Source organism: Pseudophryne corroboree, chromosome 4 (genome assembly GCF_028390025.1).
Source record: "Pseudophryne corroboree isolate aPseCor3 chromosome 4, aPseCor3.hap2, whole genome shotgun sequence".
NCBI lineage: Eukaryota > Metazoa > Chordata > Amphibia > Anura > Myobatrachidae > Pseudophryne > Pseudophryne corroboree.
Genome location: NC_086447.1, coordinates 187,023,660 through 187,037,659, shown reverse-complemented (window position 1 = coordinate 187,037,659; position 14,000 = coordinate 187,023,660).

The following is a 14,000-nucleotide window of genomic DNA, read 5'->3' as shown; positions in this document are numbered from 1 at the left end:
CACAGAACCTGTGTAATCCATGAGCGTCCCAGGTAAAGGGGATAATATGGTCACTCTAATTTAACCAACTTGGACAAACGACTGTTTTTGACAGTTTTGCAGTGTTTGGGAACAAATGATAGATTGTAATTTACTCTCATCCATTACCATATTTTCATTCCAACCAGCTAGATCTGGCAGATTATCTGCCAGATAATTGTATAGTGTGTACCTAGGCCCTCATTCCGAGTTGTTCGCTCACTAGCTGCTTTTAGCAGCATTGCAAAGGCTAGGCCGCCGCCCTCTGGGAGTGTATCTTAGCTTAGCAGAATTGCGAACAAAAGATTAGCAGAATTGCACGAAAATCTTTTCCTGCAGTTTCTGAGTAGCTCCAGACCTACTCCTATCTTGCGATCAGTGCAGACTGTTTAGTTCCTGGTTTTACGTCACAAATACGCCCTGCGTTCGACCAGCCACTCCCCCGTTTCCCCAGCCACTCCTGCGTTTTAGCCTGACACGCCTGCGTTTTTTAGCACACTCCCGGAACACGGTCAGTTTCCGCCAAGAAACACCCACTTCCTGTCAATCACACACCGATCAGCAGAGCGACTGAAAAGCGTTGCTCGCCCCTGTGTAAAATTGCATAGTTTTGTGTGAAATTACTTTGCGCGTGCGCCCTGCGGCCCGTACGCATGCGCAAAACAGCCGATTTTTATCCTAATCACTATGCTGCAAAAAACGGCAGCGAGCGATCAACTCAGAATGACCCCCCTAGTTTTATGGTGCCCATACACTTGTGAGATAATCGGTGCTATCCTTCGATTTCGACCTCATCTGTGAGAGAAATCTTAGGATTGTATGCACATTTTAGGTACCTTGAGACGCGATGCGCGGGCACGCCGCTCGAATGTCGCTTCTCATGATAGTATGTGCTGCATTTAATATTTCTCGCATCGCAGTGCGATCGCATGTGGTTTTATAACCACATGCAATATATCGCACTGCGATATGCAATGGGCACCCGCCGGAAGTGGCCAGAGGGCGCTCCCACTCGGCGGTGACGTGCCGATTACGTGATTACCATGCGATCTATCGCGTGATCGCATGGTAATCACTTTGGCAGTTCAGGTGTGATTTTATTGCACCTGAACTGCAGGTGCGATGCCCCGATATGTTGCGTCATGGGGCATCGCACAAGTGTATGGGCATCATAAGATTAGTGAGAAGCAGCATTTTGTGTTGAGATTATTACATAGGTGTGAATATAATAATTAGAGTGTTAAAAACTGCTACATTGGTAAAAAACAAACAAACAAACAAACAAACAAACAATTGAAGTACTAATAAAGTTCTAGATTAAATGTTCGATTAAGTGTTGCTAAACAACTACAGGTATATTAGAGCTTGGACACCACCTTCTCAGATCTAAATCTTAAACATTTTAAATCTGTTCCACCTGCAGTGCAACTCAGTTTTACCAAGGTACAAAGTAGAGATGAGCGGGTTCGGTTTCTCTGAATCCGAACCCGCACGAACTTCATGTTTTTTTTCACGGGTCCGAGCGACTCGGATCTTCCCGCCTTGCTCGGTTAACCCGAGCGCGCCCGAACGTCATCATGACGCTGTCGGATTCTCGCGAGGCTCGGATTCTATCGCGAGACTCGGATTCTATATAAGGAGCCGCGCGTCGCCGCCATTTTCACACGTGCATTGAGATTGATAGGGAGAGGACGTGGCTGGCGTCCTCTCCATTTAGATTAGAAGAGAGAGAGAGAGAGAGATTGACCTGATTTACTGGAGATTAGGAGTACTGTAGAACTGTGTAGAGAGTGCAGAGTTTACTAGTGACTGACCACAGTGACCACCAGACAGTGCAGTTTTATTTAATATATCCGTTCTCTGCCTGAAAAAAACGATACACAGTGACTCAGTCACATACCATATCTGTGTGCACTGCTCAGCCCAGTGTGCTGCATCATCTATGTATATATCTGACTGTGCTCAGCTCACACATCTTATAATTGTGGGGGAGACTGGGGAGCACTGCAGTGCCAGTTATAGGTTATAGCAGGAGCCAGGAGTACATATTATTATTAAAATTAAACAGTGCACACTTTTGCTGCAGGAGTGCCACTGCCAGTGTGACTGACCAGTGACCTGACCACACTGACCACCAGTATAGTTAGTAGTATAGTATACTATATTGTGATTGCCTGAAAAAGTTAAACACTCGTCGTGTGACTTCACTTGTGTGGTGTGTTTTTTTTTATTCTATAAAAAACTCATTCTGCTGACAGACAGTGTCCAGCAGGTCCGTCATTATATAATATATACCTGTCCGGCTGCAGTAGTGATATATATATATTTTTTATATCATTATTTATCATCCAGTCGCAGCAGACACAGTACGGTAGTTCACGGCTGTAGCTACCTCTGTGTCGGCACTCGGCAGTCCGTCCATAATTGTATACCACCTACCCGTGGTTTTTTTTTCTTTCTTCTTTATACATACATACTACTACTACATCTCTTTATCAACCAGTCTATATTAGCAGCAGACACAGTACAGTACGGTAGTCCACGGCTGTAGCTACCTCTGTGTCGGCACTCGGCAGTCCGTCCATAATTGTATACCACCTACCCGTGGTTTTTTTTTCTTTCTTCTTTATACATACATACTACTACTACTACATCTCTTTATCAACCAGTCTATATTAGCAGCAGACACAGTACAGTACGGTAGTCCACGGCTGTAGCTACCTCTGTGTCGGCACTGGGCAGTCCGTCCATAATTGTATACCACCTACCCGTGTTTTTTTTTTCTTTCTTCTTTATACATACATACTACTACTACATCTCTTTATCAACCAGTCTATATTAGCAGCAGACACAGTACAGTACGGTAGTCCACGGCTGTAGCTACCTCTGTGTCGGCACTGGGCAGTCCGTCCATAATTGTATACCACCTACCCGTGGTTTTTTTTTCTTTCTTCTTTATACATACATACTACTACTACATCTCTTTATCAACCAGTCTTTATTAGCAGCAGACACAGTAGAGTACGGTAGTCCACGGCTGTAGCTACCTCTGTGTCGGCACTGGGCAGTCCGTCCATAATTGTATACCACCTACCCGTGGTTTTTTTTTCTTTCTTCTTTATACATACATACTACTACTACTACATCTCTTTATCAACCAGTCTATATTAGCAGCAGACACAGTACAGTACGGTAGTCCACGGCTGTAGCTACCTCTGTGTCGGCACTGGGCAGTCCGTCCATAATTGTATACCACCTACCCATGGTTTTTTTCTTTCTTCTTTATACATACATACTACTACTACTACATCTCTTTATCAACCAGTCTATATTAGCAGCAGACACAGTACAGTACGGTAGTCCACGGCTGTAGCTACCTCTGTGTCGGCACTGGGCAGTCCGTCCATAATTGTATACCACCTACCCGTGGTTTTTTTTCTTTCTTCTTTATACATACATACTACTACTACTACATCTCTTTATCAACCAGTCTATATTAGCAGCAGACACAGTACAGTACGGTAGTCCACGGCTGTAGCTACCTCTGTGTCGGCACTGGGCAGTCCGTCCATAATTGTATACCACCTACCCGTGGTTTTTTTTTCTTTCTTCTTTATACATACATACTACTACTACTACATCTCTTTATCAACCAGTCTATATTAGCAGCAGACACAGTACAGTATGGTAGTCCACGGCTGTAGCTACCTCTGTGTCTGCACTCAGCAGTCCATCCATAATTGTATACTAGTATCCATCCATCTCCATTGTTTACCTGAGGTGCCTTTTAGTTGTGCCTATTAAAATATGGAGAACAAAAATGTTGAGGTTCCAAAATTAGGGAAAGATCAAGATCCACTTCCACCTCGTGCTGAAGCTGCTGCCACTAGTCATGGCCGAGACGATGAAATGCCAGCAATGTCGTCTGCCAAGGCCGATGCCCAATGTCATAGTACAGAGCATGTCAAATCCAAAACACCAAATATCAGTAAAAAAAGGACTCCAAAACCTAAAATAAAATTGTCGGAGGAGAAGCGTAAACTTGCCAATATGCCATTTACCACACGGAGTGGCAAGGAACGGCTGAGGCCCTGGCCTATGTTCATGGCTAGTGGTTCAGCTTCACATGAGGATGGAGGCACTCAGCCTCTCGCTAGAAAAATGAAAAGACTCAAGCTGGCAAAAGCAGTAGCACCGCAAAGAACTGTGCGTTCTTCGAAATCCCAAATCCACAAGGAGAGTCCAATTGTGTCGGTTGCGATGCCTGACCTTCCCAACACTGGACGTGAAGAGCATGCGCCTTCCACCATTTGCACGCCCCCTGCAAGTGCTGGAAGGAGCACCCGCAGTCCAGTTCCTGATAGTCAGATTGAAGATGTCAGTGTTGAAGTACACCAGGATGAGGAGGATATGGGTGTTGCTGGCGCTGGGGAGGAAATTGACCAGGAGGATTCTGATGGTGAGGTGGTTTGTTTAAGTCAGGCACCCGGGGAGACACCTGTTGTCCGTGGGAGGAATAGGGCCGTTGACATGCCTGGTGAAAATACCAAAAAAATCAGCTCTTCGGTGTGGAAGTATTTCACCAGAAATGCGGACAACAGGTGTCAAGCAGTGTGTTCCCTTTGTCAAGCTGTAATAAGTAGGGGTAAGGACGTTAACCACCTCGGAACATCCTCCCTTATACGTCACCTGCAGCGCATTCATAATAAGTCAGTGACAAGTTCAAAAACTTGGGCCGACAGCGGAAGCAGTCCACTGACCAGTAAATCCCTTCCTCTTGTAACCAAGCTCACGCAAACCACCCCACCAACTCCCTCAGTGTCAATTTCCTCCTTCCCCAGGAATGCCAATAGTCCTGCAGGCCAGGTCACTGGCAATTCTGACGAGTCCTCTCCTGCCTGGGATTCCTCCGATGCATCCTTGCGTGTAACGCCTACTGCTGCTGGCGCTGCTGTTGTTGCTGCTGGGAGTCGATGGTCATCCCAGAGGGGAAGTCGTAAGCCCACTTGTACTACTTCCAGTAAGCAATTGACTGTCCAACAGTCCTTTGCGAGGAAGATGAAATATCACAGCAGTCATCCTGTTGCAAAGCGGATAACTGAGTCCTTGACAACTATGTTGGTGTTAGACGTGCGTCCGGTATCCGCCGTTAGTTCACAGGGAACTAGACAATTTATTGAGGCAGTGTGCCCCCGTTACCAAATATCATCTAGGTTCCACTTCTGTAGGCAGGCGATACCGAGAATGTACACGGACGTCAGAAAAAGACTCACCAGTGTCCTAAAAAATGCAGTTGTACCCAATGTCCACTTAACCACGGACATGTGGACAAGTGGAGCAGGGCAGGGTCAGGACTATATGACTGTGACAGCCCACTGGGTAGATGTATGGACTCCCGCCGCAAGAACAGCAGCGGCGGCACCAGTAGCAGCATCTCGCAAACGCCAACTCTTTCCTAGGCAGGCTACGCTTTGTATCACCGCTTTCCAGAATACGCACACAGCTGAAAACCTCTTACGGCAACTGAGGAAGATCATCGCAGAATGGCTTACCCCAATTGGACTCTCCTGTGGATTTGTGGCATCGGACAACGCCAGCAATATTGTGTGTGCATTAAATATGGGCAAATTCCAGCACGTCCCATGTTTTGCACATACCTTGAATTTGGTGGTGCAGAATTTTTTAAAAAACGACAGGGGCGTGCAAGAGATGCTGTCGGTGGCCAGAAGAATTGCGGGACACTTTCGGCGTACAGGCACCACGTACAGAAGACTGGAGCACCACCAAAAACTACTGAACCTGCCCTGCCATCATCTGAAGCAAGAAGTGGTAACGAGGTGGAATTCAACCCTCTATATGCTTCAGAGGTTGGAGGAGCAGCAAAAGGCCATTCAAGCCTATACAATTGAGCACGATATAGGAGGTGGAATGCACCTGTCTCAAGCGCAGTGGAGAATGATTTCAACGTTGTGCAAGGTTCTGATGCCCTTTGAACTTGCCACACGTGAAGTCAGTTCAGACACTGCCAGCCTGAGTCAGGTCATTCCCCTCATCAGGCTTTTGCAGAAGAAGCTGGAGACATTGAAGGAGGAGCTAACACGGAGCGATTCCGCTAGGCATGTGGGACTTGTGGATGGAGCCCTTAATTCGCTTAACAAGGATTCACGGGTGGTCAATCTGTTGAAATCAGAGCACTACATTTTGGCCACCGTGCTCGATCCTAGATTTAAAGTCTACCTTGGGCAGACACAAGTCTGCTGGGGTTCAAAGACCTGCTGGTGACAAAATTGTCAAGTCAAGCGGAACGCGACCTGTCAACATCTCCTCCTTCACATTCTCCCGCAACTGGGGGTGCGAGGAAAAGGCTCAGAATTCCGAGCCCACCCGCTGGCGGTGATGCAGGGCAGTCTGGAGCGACTGCTGATGCTGACATCTGGTCCGGACTGAAGGACCTGACAACGATTACGGACATGTCGTCTACTGTCACTGCATATGATTCTCTCACCATTGAAAGAATGGTGGAGGATTATATGAGTGACCGCATCCAAGTAGGCACGTCACACAGTCCGTACTTATACTGGCAGGAAAAAGAGGCAATTTGGAGGCCCTTGCACAAACTGGCTTTATTCTACCTAAGTTGCCCTCCCACAAGTGTGTACTCCGAAAGAGTGTTTAGTGCCGCCGCTCACCTTGTCAGCAATCGGCGTACGAGGTTACATCCAGAAAATGTGGAGAAGATGATGTTCATTAAAATGAATTATAATCAATTCCTCCGTGGAGACATTGACCAGCAGCAATTGCCTCCACAAAGTACACAGGGAGCTGAGATGGTGGATTCCAGTGGGGACGAATTGATAATCTGTGAGGAGGGGGATGTACACGGTGATATATCGGAGGATGATGATGAGGTGGACATCTTGCCTCTGTAGAGCCAGTTTGTGCAAGGAGAGATTAATTGCTTCTTTTTTGGGGGGGGTCCAAACCAACCCGTCATATCAGTCACAGTCGTGTGGCAGACCCTGTCACTGAAATGATGGGTTGGTTAAAGTGTGCATGTCCTGTTTTGTTTATACAACATAAGGGTGGGTGGGAGGGCCCAAGGACAATTCCATCTTGCACCTCTTTTTTCTTTTATTTTTCTTTGCGTCATGTGCTGTTTGGGGAGGGTTTTTTGGAAGGGACATCCTGCGTGACACTGCAGTGCCACTCCTAAATGGGCCCGGTGTTTGTGTCGGCCACTAGGGTCGCTTATCTTACTCACACAGTCAGCTACCTCATTGCGCCTCTTTTTTTCTTTGCGTCATGTGCTGTTTGGGGAGTGTTTTTTGGAAGGGCCATCCTGCGTGACACTGCAGTGCCACTCCTAGATGGGCCCGGTGTTTGTGTCGGCCACTAGGGTCGCTAATCTTACTCACACAGCTACCTCATTGCGCCTCTTTTTTTCTTTGCGTCATGTGCTGTTTGGGGAGGGTTTTTTGGAAGGGACATCCTGCGTGACACTGCAGTGCCACTCCTAAATGGGCTCGGTGTTTGTGTCGGCCACTAGGGTCGCTTATCTTACTCACACAGTCAGCTACCTCATTGCGCCTCTTTTTTTCTTTGCGTCATGTGCTGTTTGGGGAGTGTTTTTTGGAAGGGCCATCCTGCGTGACACTGCAGTGCCACTCCTAGATGGGCCCGGTGTTTGTGTCGGCCACTAGGGTCGCTAATCTTACTCACACAGCTACCTCATTGCGCCTCTTTTTTTCTTTGCGTCATGTGCTGTTTGGGGAGGGTTTTTTGGAAGGGACATCCTGCGTGACACTGCAGTGCCACTCCTAAATGGGCCCGGTGTTTGTGTCGGCCACTAGGGTCGCTAATCTTACTCACACAGCTACCTCATTGCGCCTCTTTTTTTCTTTGCGTCATGTGCTGTTTGGGGAGGGTTTTTTGGAAGGGACATCCTGCGTGACACTGCAGTGCCACTCCTAGATGGGCCAGGTGTTTGTGTCGGCCACTAGGGTCGCTTAGCTTAGTCATCCAGCGACCTCGGTGCAAATTTTAGGACTAAAAATAATATTGTGAGGTGTGAGGTATTCAGAATAGACTGAAAATGAGTGGAAATTATGGTTTTTGAGGTTAATAATAATATGGGATCAAAATGACCCCCAAATTCTATGATTTAAGCTGTTTTTTAGGGTTTTTTGAAAAAAACACCCGAATCCAAAACACACCCGAATCCGACAAAAAAAATTCGGTGAGGTTTTGCCAAAACGCGGTCGAACCCAAAACACGGCCGCGGAACCGAACCCAAAACCAAAACACAAAACCCGAAAAATTTCAGGCGCTCATCTCTAGTACAAAGCTACCGGCTCTTTTATGGTTCCGGATGAATGGTCGACCATGTTATGGTCGACAGTCATTAGGTCGACCACTATTGGTCAACATTGACATGGTCGACATGGACACATGGTCGACACATGAAAATGGTCGACACATGAAAGGTCGACATGAGTTTTTTTAACTTTTTTTGGTGTCGTTTTTTGCGTAAAGTGACTGGGAACCCCAATTAGTGCACCGCGTCCCCTCGCATGGCTCGCTTCGCTCGCCATGCTTCGGGCATGGTGCCTTCGTTCCGCTACCGCTTCGCTCGGCACACTTTACCGTTCCAATCGTAGTCCACGTGGATCGTAAAGTATGGAAAAGTTCCCCAAAAGAAAAAAAAGTTAAACTCATGTCGACCTTTTCATGTGTCGACCTTTCATTTGTCGACCATTTTCATGTGTCGACCATGTGTCCATGTCGACCATGTCAATGTCGACCAATAGTGGTCGACCTAATTACTGTCGACCATAACATGGTCGACCATGTGAACGGATACCCCCTTTTATGCTATGCTGCCAACTCAGAATCAGCTCTTTAGCTCTCTATGGGAACAGGGGTTTTACTATAAGCAAAGGCAAGACTGTTTCTGATCATTTATCTTATGCCAGAGTTTCTTAACAGTATGCCAAGTTTGACATGCCAGTATCATATCTACACCCTAAATCAAAGATGAGCATATCTTTCATTAACGTTGTTAATATTGTAGGTAAATTGTCAAATTAAAGCAAAAACACATCATAAATAAAAGATTAATCAACTATAAGTACATATCTTATATTTCAACCATTGAAATTTACGGAGGAGCACGCAGGTCTTGAGAGGCAATACAGTCTACTCTATTCCACAGAGTGTCATTCCATAATGTACAGTATATGGACGTTTTATTCTACTCAGGGCCGGTTCTACACCTTGTGGCGCCCAGTGCGAAAGTTTCCACGGCGCCCCCCCCCACAAAACAGTTTGTGCGCACAAAAAATAGGGGCATGGCCACAGTTATGCTCCCAGTAGCTGTGCCCCCAGATTTGCCCCAAGTAGTTGTGCCCCCAGTTGATTTGCCCCCAGTAGTTGTGCCCCCTGTTGCTTTGCACCCAGTAGTTGTGCCCCGTTTCTTTGCCCCCAGTAGTTGTGCCCCCTCTTTCTTTGCCCACAGTAGTTGTGCCCTGTTTCTTTGCCCCCAGTAGTTGTGCCCCGTTTCTTTGCCCCAGTAGTTGTGCCCCCTCTTTCTTTTCCCCCAGCAGTTGTGCCCCCTCTTTCTGTGCCCCCAGTAGTTGTGCCCCGTTTCTTTGCCCCCAGCAGTTGTGCCCCCTCTTTCTTTGCCCCCAGTAGTTGTGCCCCGTTTCTTTGCCCCCAGTAGTTGTGCGCACACACACACACACACACACACACACACACACACACACACACAAATAAAAAAAAACAATACTTACCACTGCCCCGCTGCTGCTGCTCCGTCTGGCCGCTGGCTCCTCTCTATGGGAGAGACGTCATGACGTCTCTCCCATAGCAGTGCCGCACAGACACTAGAGGTCAATACTGACCTCTAGTGTCTGTCCCTGGAGCAAGCTGCAGCGGACGCCCACACAGCCCACGGCGTCTGCTGCAGCCGTGGAGCGGGGAGCGGGGTGCGGGCAGGCGGCGGTGCCTGCGGCCGCGTCCCCAGGCCGCAGCACCCCGGGTGAAGGCACTGCTTGCCCGCACCAAGGACCGCTCCTGATTCTACTGTGTCGTGTAGTTGGTATATACAAAGAACACTTTGGGGTATATTTACTAAAATGGGAGTTCTGTTTAAGATGGGATGTTGCCCATAGCAACCAATCAGATTCTACTTCATTTATCTAGCACCTTCTAGAAGATAATACCTGGAATCTGATTGGTTGCTATGGGCAACATTCCATCTTAAATAGAACTCCCATCTTAGTAAATTTACCCCTTAAGGCTTTTTCGTAGGTAGCAGGCCTGCTGAACTACAGTTCCTCCTGTGCATGGCTTATATTGGGGTTTCCTGCTATCTCTCTAAAGAAGGTAGGCTCCGCTAACATCATTGCTATATGGTGCTAGCTCAGATAGCCATAGGTACTTAAAGTTGTCACCTATTTTATTTTTATATTCCAGGACAGGGGGCATGGTCAAAACTGCAATAGGATTTAACCGTTTTATTTGTAATATTTCAGGCCCCTTTAAATGCCATCTGCTCCATATATGCCATCAGAACCAATACATGTCTCTTTATATGCCTTTAAAGCTTGCACATGCCACCTTATATGCCAGAATATCCCTCCCCGAGCCCCTTTATATGCCGTCAGATGACAGAGTCCCCACATGCCCCTAACATGCATCCCCCTTCCTCCACATCTGAACCATGACTTACCTTGCTCCCTCACTGTCCACCACAAAAAGCAAAACAATCAATTAAGAACTTAGGGCTACACGTCATACACAGAGCCAAAGTTGAAGTTGTATGTGCTCACTGCTCATCTCAGTTATTTTAATTCAACACCAACATGAATTATAGGATTTTCTACTGAGTTGGCGCTGAAATAAAGTAGCGTGAACAAGCATCTACAACTTTAAGTTTCTGTTCGGTGATGGTGTATAGCCTTGAACCATTGATGGAACTTAGTAAATACGAGCATTAAGGTTGGACTAGCTCTGTTTGTGGGATGGGGTGGGGGGGTGTTTTATGCGGTATTAACATAGTTGGGGATTCAACCAATCTGTCTACGCGTCCATTTTTGTTTTCTAGTATCTGGGAACAAATGGTCAATTGTCATTTGCTCCCATACATTACCAAATTTTGTTCCAGCCAGGAAGATTGGACAGATAATCTTGAAGCGTGTGTCCAGCCTAAGAGTACGTATGCCCCATAATGACAATATTGGGAATTGACAATTTGGTATACAGTGGAAGAGAACATACGATGGAGAAAGCCGACACTGATACTGTAAAGAAAAGAGAGACCTGTGGATGAATAGAGGAGATTTTTTGGTTACGTGGAATATATAATAAACACAGTGATTAATGACAAGCGGATGGTTGGCTCACCAAGTTTCCAGATTTAACTACCTTACATCTGGGTTATGCAATATATTTTGTATGTGATTTGTGGAGAGTTATAATCCTGGGCACAGAGGCCCCAATGTTCAGATAAATGTGAGCTATGGGCCTAATGCACCCGATGGTTTGTGTACATCTCTGATGTGTAGTGATCTCTGCGTGCACAAGATGTCACAGTGCCCCCTATGACACAGCATGATTGTCATGCTGATGCTATTTGAGGGCGGGGGAGGGATGGCAACCGCTAGCATTCCAGAAAACAAGGCCATGTCTTCGGACGCAGCAGCAGAGCACAGAAGCCAGCAACAAGCGTTTGATTACACAAGACGCCTCCTGCGGTATTAGCATAGTCGAGCACAGGAGTTGCATACAAAGACACAGCTACTGTACATCTGCTTCCATCTCTGAATCAGGCCCTCTGTGAAGACTTTCAAAATTAAGATTATATGGATAAAAAGACCAAAAAAAATGATTTCCATAAGGCAGATCGTAGAACTATGTTGGAGTCTTAAACGAGACTGGAGAGTTTCCATTTTCTGCTGCTTGAGCAATAGACTCTTATCTGAAGAGCTGAAACCCTCTCTCAGCCTGCCGGTGACGTAAGAATAGCTCGGAGCACAGAGCTGATATGGATTATACATACCGAGATCTGCCAGCCACCTGCCAGCTGGACCAGGTTCCCTGTTCAATTTTCAACATTAACCCTCTCGCTGTTCCAGGGGACTGAGTTGCAAATAGAACTAATACATATGGATGAATTAAGCCCCATACACACGGGGAGATGTGTGCTGAGCGAGGGGGGGGGGGGGGGGACTACTCATTACACCCAGCAGTGAAATGAGCGATCTTACTAGATTTGACATGCATGCAGGCCAATCTAGCACTGGCGATAGCGACGCGCGGGACCGCGCATCGCTATCGCTATGGGGCATACACACAGAAAGATCCGTGCTTAATTTCTAAGCAATCTAGTCAGATTGCTTAGAATTTAAGCACGGATCTTTCCGTGTGTACCCTCCTTAAGACTTTAAAGTGGGAGAGATTGATCTTAATCTAGGCTGTTGTATATGGACACTGGCACATAGACTTTGAGATGAGTGGGTATTTCCTAACCCTCCTTCTAGTGCATAATCCTCCCCCTAATGCAGCACCCTAACACCTCCTCACAGCCTAACCCTGACACCCCCCCCACAGCCTAACCCTAACATCCCCCTCGTGCCATACCCTAACCCCCCCCCCCCCAAAAGCAGCCTAACCATAACCCCCCCAGCGCAGAATAGCCCTAACCTACCCTGCAGCCTTACCTTATCCTCCCTCTAACCCTAATGTCGACATTCTGACAATGTCGGCTATTCACATGTCAACATTATGACAATGTAAACATGTTGCCTGTCGACATTTTAATCATATTGATATCATACCTGCTGACATTATGAATGTTGACATTGTACATGACCACCTAATGACTACATCCCTTAAATTGGATACTGTTAATGTACCGGCTGTCGGGATCCCAGCAGTCAGGAATCCCGACTGCCGGGGAAATTACGGCGGTCAGAGTCCCAACAGAAGCCTGATATTCCCACTCGGGTGGAGGTCCACGCCACCACCCGAGGGGGAATATAAAAGTGCAAGCAGATCAGAACCAAAACATAAACACATTAAACGTATGTCATCTAATGGTTAAACCAAGGAAGGGGAACATGTTTATGAGTGCATTTATGGACCTGGTGGTATTCCTGCATATATGTAAGCCTGTGTAAAACTGCATGTGTAGATATGTATGGAACATACGTGTGTGCTGCACTCCGCAGCTGCCTGTCAGGGTGTAGTGACTAGTAATCACACTGTCTCTCACATCTGTCCTATTCATCTTCCTGCAGCTTCCACAGGAAAGGTAATTAGCAGAAATCACTATTACCTGTGCAGGTAAAGACCTGGGTATGATGACCTGATAACAGATGTGACACTTTAGGAGAGCTATTAAATTATATGGAGCATGCTGTACTGCTGTACTGTATAATGGTGTCAAGTTATATATACAGATTGGTGGTCTTCTGTTTGCCGGCGGCCGGTATGCTGGTCGCCGGGAGCCCGGCTGCCGGCATACCCTACTACACCCATACAGATAGTTTACTAGCATACCTAGCTCTATATGAGAAATAAAACTATTAAATGATAACACTCCTGTACCAGTGTAGAACTAAAAGCTGCCTTGATCAGAATAAATATTCAGATAGTTCTTGTGCGTTGGGTGTGGGTGACCGGTGGCCGGGATTCTGGCAGGCAGCATACCGACCCCGGGATCCCGGCCGTCAGAATGCCGGCAGGGGTGAGCGCAACTAAGCCCCTTGTGGGCTCACTGTGCTCGCCACCCTGTGGGCACGGTGGGTCGCTACGCTCACCATAGGTTCTATTCCCATTCTATGGGTGTCGTGGACACCCATGAGTGAGAAAAGTTCTCGGCCCTCTGCCGATATTCTGGCGGCCAGGATCCCGGTGTCAGTATCTTGACCGTCAGGATCCCGACCGCCGGGATTGGTTACTACATCCTGTTCTCGTAT